Here is a 7,405-nt window from a genome sequence, read left to right as displayed (position 1 = left end):
CACAGCCGACTGCCGCTCGCGTCCATCGCCTCCATAGGTGCTTGTGGCTTCTGGTCACTTGGTCTTGGATTGGAGTGAGCAGTGTTGCGCAGAGACTTGGGAGTAGATGGATTGGAGTGGTGGGGCGCCTTTATTATATGAGAGTCCAAACTCTGTTGCATTCACATCGTGCTGGCTCTAGTCTGCTTCTCCAAGGCTGGTCACAATGGGCAAGAACATAAGCTAGTAACTTACACACTTCTCTAGACTATGTTACTACCTCCATAGTGGGTAGGAACATCTATGTAGTTGAGGATGCATCATTGACCGTTCAACGTAATTGTGACCAGCCCAATTAATTCCCTCTGCATGTAATTGAGGATGCATCATTGACCGTTCAACGTCTCGGGAACCGCTACCCTCTTCCTCCTTGGCATTCAAGCACCTATGGACCCGTCGACGACGAGGTGCCTATGGTGACTTCGTAAATTTCAAGATGATAGTGCCGTGTGTGTGTGCGTTCATAGGGGTGAGTGTATGCGCGTGTATATGAGCGCTTGCGTCTATACTGTGTCAAAAAAACGTAAATGCGTGTCAAAAAGAGACTAGTCAGTATACTCAATATTGTGCACCTCGGAGAGGAAAACGATAGAACTAGTACGTATTTATTTACGGTGCAGATTCACTCATTTTGCTCCATATGTACTCCGTCTCGGTGTAGTCTAGTCACTTGTTGAAATCTCTAGAAGGGCAAATACTCCTTTCTGGTTTACAGGGCTATACTAGCAAGTAGTTGTACGTACTAGTACAATAGTGGGCTCACATAGCAATTTTGTCTCATGCAAGAGCCTGGCTATATGCGTGCTCCAATGTTCGCAACTGCAACGTTCGGTTTGCGCTTGGCTCTTCGCCTCTTCGAGAAGACGAACAATGATGTTACTACTACTGCTTCTACAGTGTCGAATCCACTGCTGCATGTCCGTCCACCGCGAGCGGGACGGATAGCTTGTTGTGGAAGTACTACTACTAAGCAAAAGCCTGTCCTCGTTTGCGAGCAACCGCGCGCATGGGCGAGGGAGAAGGCGTGTAGTAAAATCAAGCTTCTCCTCGTTCTACGAGTTGACGCGACACATCATAGCACTGGCCCCACATGCTTGCCTCTAAACTTGGCTGAAAGACCCGCAGTGTACAATATATTTGCTGCAACCTCTAACATTTACCCACCACAAATTAAAATATATGTGGCCGTATGCATCGTTCTGATGCAGAGGCCGGGGAGTCCCCCCTTTTCGAAAAAAACAAATTAAAATATATATTCCTGTCTTGACCAGATGAGCGTGCGAACTACAATCACCAGGGTGACAGGTAGGGCCAGAAGACTATTTTAATTTTAAAAAAAACTTCGAGACGGCCACATAGCATGGAGCCGACCCCAACGATTTTAAGCTTACAGGCACGGTACACGCTATCTAGACTACTCTACACATGAAACTGCCACACGAGCGTCCGGGCTGCGCTTGGCTCTTCGCCTCTTCGGGAAGTCGAACAATGATGGTGTACTACTGCACTGGAGGAGTACTACAGTACGCTTCTGGCCATCTGGCACCGATTGAACTGCTGCATGTCCACCGCGTGCGGGAGGGAGAGCGTGTAGCGAAAGCTTCTCCTAGTCTTGCCAGCCACCACGCTCATGGGCGAGGGAGGGACGCTCCTGTCTTTGCGTGTATGACAGGTGGGCCCGACAGGTGTGTGGCCAACCTGTCATACAGCCAAAGGCAGGTGCAGTTAAGTCCGCGAGGGAGAGGATAATCAAACTTCTCGTTGATGTACGAGTTGACGCGACACATCAAAGCACTGCACTCGATATATTTCAATAATTTGCGTTTACCGATGCATTAATTACAACGCATGCATGCATGCCGTGACTCTTCTTTTGATAGTACTTGCATGTGTTGATTTAATGCACCTTGAAGGATGGTTGTGCACGAGGAGGGCGAGATCATGCAGACCGAACAGGAACAGGACCCGACGATGGAGCTCTCTAAGGTCTCGATGGACCTCACCGTGCTCCACTGCCCCTTGTGCCTCCGCCCCTTGACGCCTCCAGTGTATGAGGTTCGAATACACCTCGTCCGTTCGGCTGATTGAGCAAGGTGCAGGTTTCTTGATTGATGTGCTGTTGGATTGATTTCTGCAGTGCAAGGGAGGGCACCTGTCCTGCGCGGACTGCCGCGTCGAGCGCCCCGGGAACCAGCGGCAGTGCCAGAAGTGCGAGCGCGGCGGTGGCTTCGACGTGCGGAACACGGCGGTGGACTCCGTCCTTTCGTCGGTGAGGGTGGAGTGCCCGCACGAAGGCTGTGGGCTCTACGTCACTTACCACAAGCTCGCCGATCACCAGAGCGTGTGTCCGCTCGCGCCCTGCAAATGCCCCGTGCCCGTCTGCGGCTACGAAGGCCCGCCGCCGGCGCTCTACCACCACATCAGCACCGCGCATCCCATGCCCGTGCACAGGATCCAGTACGGCAAGGTGCTCCAGCTGCAAGTGCCACTGTCGGAGCCACGGCTCTTGCTGTTCGCGGAGGAGGACCGCCGCGCGTTTTTCTTGGTCGGCGGCGTGCTCGACATCGGCGCGCCTATCGCCGTGTCGGTCGTCTGCATCAGAGCGGGGGCGTCCCCACTGCCGCACTACTTGGCCAAGCTGTGGGCGAACGGCCCGCCGGGGGAGCCCAAAGGCACGACCGACACCGTCAAGGTGGAAATGGAGGTGACAAGCAGCAAGGATCCCGGCGACGTCGACGTGCAGGAGCTGACCTTCTTGACAGTTCCGCCCAAGCTGCTGGCCGGGGCTAAGCTTGTGTCCCTCCACATTCAGATTGACAAGCTCACGTCCTAAATGTTTCGACAGTGCCTTCTGTTTATCTTAGTAATATGCTAATATAGGGATTACCTTGGTCTACTTTAGCTTAAGAAATGGTGGGTTTTGGTGGCGCTGCAGCAATTACTTCGACATCAGATCAGTAATTTCCAACAGTCGAACGGATATTTTGTGTCTGTTGGATATAAAGTTCCTTTGGGTAAGAGTACTACTTGTCATCAAAATGGATAAAAGGAGATGTATGTAGACGTATTTTAGTTCTAGACACGTCCCTTTTTATCCATTTTTGATGACAAGCACTCCCTCCGTTCCACAATAGACATGCCTTCCATTTGTCAAAATATAGATGTATCTAGACATGTTTTAGTATATAGGTACATCCATGATAGAGCCAATCGGATGGTTGAGAACACTACAATTCGTAGCTACAGATGCGTGTGTGACTCCCAGAAGCAGAGGCCGGGGGTCATCATCCTCCTTTTCGAGAAAAAAACAGACGCGTGTGTGAGAGGACGAGTGCGTGCGTGCACCTCTTCTCTTCCTGTATAACGTACTACTAAACTCAGAGTACAAGTTTTTGAGCTTGCGTCTCGTCACATTCCAAATTACTCCATGCTATATTGAATTGCAAACCTGTTCACACCGATCACAACCTAAACGGTTTCCCACTTAGGAGCGTATTAGTACCACGCTAGTATATTGAATTCCAAACCTGTTCACACCGATCACAACCTAAACGGTTTCCTACTTAGGAGCATATTAGTACTTGGTTATAAATACTAGTAGATGCCAAGATGACTGCACATTCCTCCTCAACTTCTCATCCACAAAAACAAACAAGTCATTCAGCATCCTTCCCTTGCGTCTGCCATGGCCAGCGTGAGTTCTGGGTCGAGAGATTGCTACTAGGGAGAGGCGAGCATGGAAGCAGAAGCACGAGAGATGTCCCGCCTCGCTGCGAGAGCAGCCGACATGTCCCGCCGCGCGGAAGTAGCAGCACAGAGGTCCCGCCGCGCCGCTGAAGCAGCACGGAGGTCCCGCCGCGCCGTCGATGCAGCAGACTGGTCCGGCCGCGCCGCGGAAGCAGCAGAGATGTCCCGCCGCGCCACGAATGCAGCAGAGATGTCCCGCCGCGCCGCGGCGGCCTGGGAAAATTTCTCGCGGGCAGGCGACGACTGTTACAGGCGCATGCATGCGATCATCCATAGCCAGATGGATCAGATCTCCGGCTTGGCGAGGTTGCAGGATGACGTGAAAGCCTCGTTTGAACAGGCTACCAGCGTCATCCGGCAACTAAGGGAGGGCAATGAGAGGCTCCGGGCCGAGCGCGACCTGCTGAGGGAGAAGATCGTCCGAAGTGCAGACCAGCAGGAGGAGACCAGTGCCTTGTTGAAGAGGACCGGCGTCATCGTCAAGAAACTTATGAACGAGAATGACATGCTCCATAACGAGCGCCAAAGGCTGGTGGAGGAATCCGTGGTTGTTCTCAAGCAGCGTCTTGAGGACAAGAAAGAGCTCATCACCGCTCGCCACGGAGACTAGTTCCCGCGGCCTGCAGCAACGCATCAAGAAAGTAGAGATCAGCAAGCCAGATCCTTGTCTTCCTTCTTCTTTTGCCCTTGTGTATTTCGGGCGTAGCCGCATGTGGCTTTTTTAATTATCTTTCTAATCATATAAGACAATTAATCGTCCTTATCTTTCTGTGGAAGATCAATGTTGCGAGGCTGGAATGAAGAAAACTCTTGCTGTGGCGACCTTGGCGTTGCTGTTCTTCTAGTTACTGCTAGGCTTCCTTCAGTTTCCTGGTTTCTTTTGATGTAATAATTGGTTTAGAATGTCAATTGTGTCGTCGGTTGTGAAATGTTGGGTTCTAGCGCGGATGTTTGGCCTTTGTTGGCCTCTTGGGATGTTGCGATTTCAATCTAGTACTTCTAGTCCTTCGTGTTAGGCTGGAGTTGTGTTGAACTTCTTGTGAATTGTGGTGGTTTTTAGTAATGAAAATCGGAAGGGGCAAGCCCTTCTTTGATAAAAAAATCGTCCTTATATATTCATCAGTCTTGCTATAAGTCGCAGTAGATGCTATATAGGTCCGTCGGATCTTACATCAAGATCCGTGCCGTCAGATTTTCTTTTTTCTCTCTTAAATCTCAGTCGAGTGAGACATAGCCACGCCATTAAACAGAGGCTCGGGCGCCATTAATGGAGACCTTGGGAGAGAGGTGGACGGCAGATGGAGGTCAAAGGGCTCTCCTCCCGATAAGCACGCGCAGGGGTCTGATCGCACGCCTCTCGTACTCAAATAGCTACCCTGCACGGCGCCTCCTAGCTAATAAAAAATGGGGACGCGTGGCGGCACGTAAATGGTACTAGTAAGTAGAACGCCCACGGTTTCAATAATACTTGTGTTTCCGATTGTAACGTGACAGCACTTGTTCCAAAATGACTTTGTTGATTGTTAATGTGTGCGCCTTCGCAAATCGGACTGCAAATTTACCACAGCATGTTGGTGCCATGTCATGGCACCAAGCCAAGTTTCATTATTTTCATGCGTGTTTTGGATTTACAGGAATTAAAAAACTAAGTTTCTCAATGTTTCCAACCCAGCCACGACGCCCAGAATTTTGAATTTCATTCCCATTTCTTGCATGGAACCTAGAAATTTACCCGAGGACACACATGTGATTTTTCAACCAACTTTGGTGCACTGGAACATGTGCTTGTATTTCAAATTTGAATTATGCACACAAAGGTGACACGTTCCCTCCCAGAACCACGAGCCTTCTTGAGAGAAGCTCCGATTTGCAAGAAGCTTATACCAAAATTTGTTCCTATTCGGCCAATTTTTTTACCACGGCATGGTACTACCATGACATGACACCATGCCAAGTTTCATGATTTTAAAACCAAGTTTCTCAATGTTCTTGACCGAGCCACGATGCCCAGATGTTTGAATCTTATTCTCATTTTTTGCATGGGAGTAGAAATTCACCCGAGGACACAAATGTGATTTTCAACCAACTTTGGTGCACGGGAGCACGTGCTTGTAGTTCAAATTTGAATTATGCACATTAAATGACCAAAAACTCAATTAATGTGTAAATAAGGCCAAACGAAGCCGAAATAATTCCAAAATTTAACAGGGCACTCATGTAGTTCTATGTTGCCTTTGTAAATAAACTCAAGGGGGACAACGTATATCGTTTCGCACTCAAAGGTGACACGTTCCCTCTCAGAACCACGAGCCTTCTTGAGAGAAGCTTCGGTTTGCAAGAAGCTTATACCAAAATCTGTTCCTATTCGGCCATTTTTTTACCACAACATGGAAGTACCATGACTTGACATCCATACCAAGTTTCATGATTTTCAGACGTGTTTTGGATTTACAAGAATTTTAAAACCAAGTTTCTCAATGTTCTCGGCCGAGCCACGATGCCCAGATGTTTTAATTTTATTCTCATTTCTTGCATGGGACCTAGAAATTCACCCGAGGACACAAATGTGATTTTTCAACCAACTTTGGTGCACGAGAGCATGTGCTTGTAGTTCAAATTTGACTTATGCACATTAAATGACCAGAAACTCAATTAATGTATAAAAAACGACAAACGAACCCGGAATAATTCCAAAATTTAACATGGCACTAATGTAGTTCTATGTTGCCTTTGTTAAGAAACTCAAGGGCGGGGGGGGGGGGTGGCACGTTCCCTCTTAGAACCACGAGCTTCCAAATCGGCCCAATTTTTTACCACAACATGTTAGTGCCATGACATGACACCATGCCAAGTTTCATTACATGAATTTAAAATCTAAGTTTCTCGATGTTCTCGGCAGAGTCATGACGCCCAGATGTTTGAATTTCATTCTCATTTCTTCCATGGGACCTAGAAATTCAACCAAGGACACACATGTGATTTTTCAACCCACTTTGGTGCACCGGAGCATGTGCATGCAATTCATATTTAGATTATGCACATTAAAAGTCCAGAAACTCAATTAATGTATAAAAAGGCCAAATGAACCCGAAATAATTCCAAAATTTAACAGGGCACTCATATAGTTCTATGTTGCCTCTGTAAATAAAATCAGGGGGGAGGCAGCGTATATCGTTTCGCACACAAAGGTGACACGTTCCCTCTCGGAACCACGAGGCTTGTTGAGAGAATCTCCGGTTTTGCAAGAGGCTTGTACCAAAACTTGTCCCAATTCAGCCAAAAATTATACGTATGAAAACAGGGTTTAGATTATCCCGAACATCTCGCTACCTAGACCAATAATGTACTATGATTTGAATTCAACATAAAATGGATACAGATATTTGAATTGGAGAGCGTATGGTACATGTAGTTCATAGTGAAATATGATTACTGCTATATGCATGTCTTTTTGTTATCAAGATAATATTTAAATTATTGTATAACTTGACAACAATCGTATTCAAATAAGGAAAATTGATTCAAATTTAGTCCATATGGTAGACGACAATATATATGTTCACATGGTGGAGTAAAATGTTCATATATGATGGAAGATCAAAATGTATGACTACATCAA

Source organism: Triticum aestivum, chromosome 5B, assembly GCF_018294505.1.
Source record: "Triticum aestivum cultivar Chinese Spring chromosome 5B, IWGSC CS RefSeq v2.1, whole genome shotgun sequence".
NCBI lineage: Eukaryota > Viridiplantae > Streptophyta > Magnoliopsida > Poales > Poaceae > Triticum > Triticum aestivum.
This window is presented reverse-complemented; position numbering follows the sequence as displayed.